The sequence below is a fragment of the Oryzias melastigma genome, linkage group LG9, assembly GCF_002922805.2.
Source record: "Oryzias melastigma strain HK-1 linkage group LG9, ASM292280v2, whole genome shotgun sequence".
Lineage (NCBI taxonomy): Eukaryota > Metazoa > Chordata > Actinopteri > Beloniformes > Adrianichthyidae > Oryzias > Oryzias melastigma.
In genome coordinates, this window is record NC_050520.1 from 13,641,018 (window position 1) to 13,641,703 (window position 686).

At 36.9% G+C, this 686-nt stretch overlaps 1 protein-coding gene across 5 annotated transcripts in view; it reads right to left on the reverse strand.

Moving 5' to 3' along the window:
• The window catches only part of LOC112137738, a 6,646-nt gene extending 5,960 nt beyond the window's left edge, over positions 1-686 (reverse strand). For 3 of the 5 annotated variants that reach the window (XM_024260204.2, XM_024260205.2, XM_024260203.2), the window contains exon 1: positions 532-646. The gene's annotated coding sequence lies outside the window, so the exon portion shown is untranslated. Of the gene's footprint in view, positions 1-531 lie in introns of all 5 variants that reach the window. The other 2 variants (XM_024260201.2, XM_024260200.2) reach the window with 1 other exon arrangement.

The window sequence follows — 686 nt, forward strand, 5'->3', positions numbered from 1 at the left end:
TTAAAAATACAGCTCACAAAACACTACTAAGAGTATGAAACTTTATTTAAATAAATAAAAACGCACACATTTAATTATAAAAAATAAATCTTAATTTTTTCCCATGTTAATATGGATGTAAACTTTGTTAAATTTGCCAACTTTAGAAACATTTCTTAGAGCAGTTCTGCGTTTAGCCGAATCACGATAGTATCCCTCCGCCTGTTGTGTCACAGTCCGATCACGCCCTGTCTTTGTTCTTCGTTTCCGCTGAAACGAAACTTAACTTTTAGGAGCCATTTCTGACCTAGAATCACCTTGAAACGAAAATAATCGACACGACGAGACATTTTAACGATAATGTGGCAAACCCAGTCGGTCAAAAAAGAAAGAAAATGAAGGAAATTTTAACTGCGTCACATCGGTTTTCGTAAATTTAACGACCGATTTTCATTATGTGGCTTCTAAAAAAACGTTTAAAGGAAAGTAAAGGTTGTTGAACATCTGAACTCTATTTAAAATAAATAAAAATCAATGAGCATAATTGCCTACCTGAATTAAAGAGTTGAAACTCCTCGCGAAGTCACTGCCAGAAATGAACTTCCGAGCTCGTGGCAGTTGGTAGATTCCACTCTCGCCACTCCCTTTGTCGTCACCCGGATGAACGTTCAACAGGAACACAGTGAAAAGTCGAGAAACAGCCACCA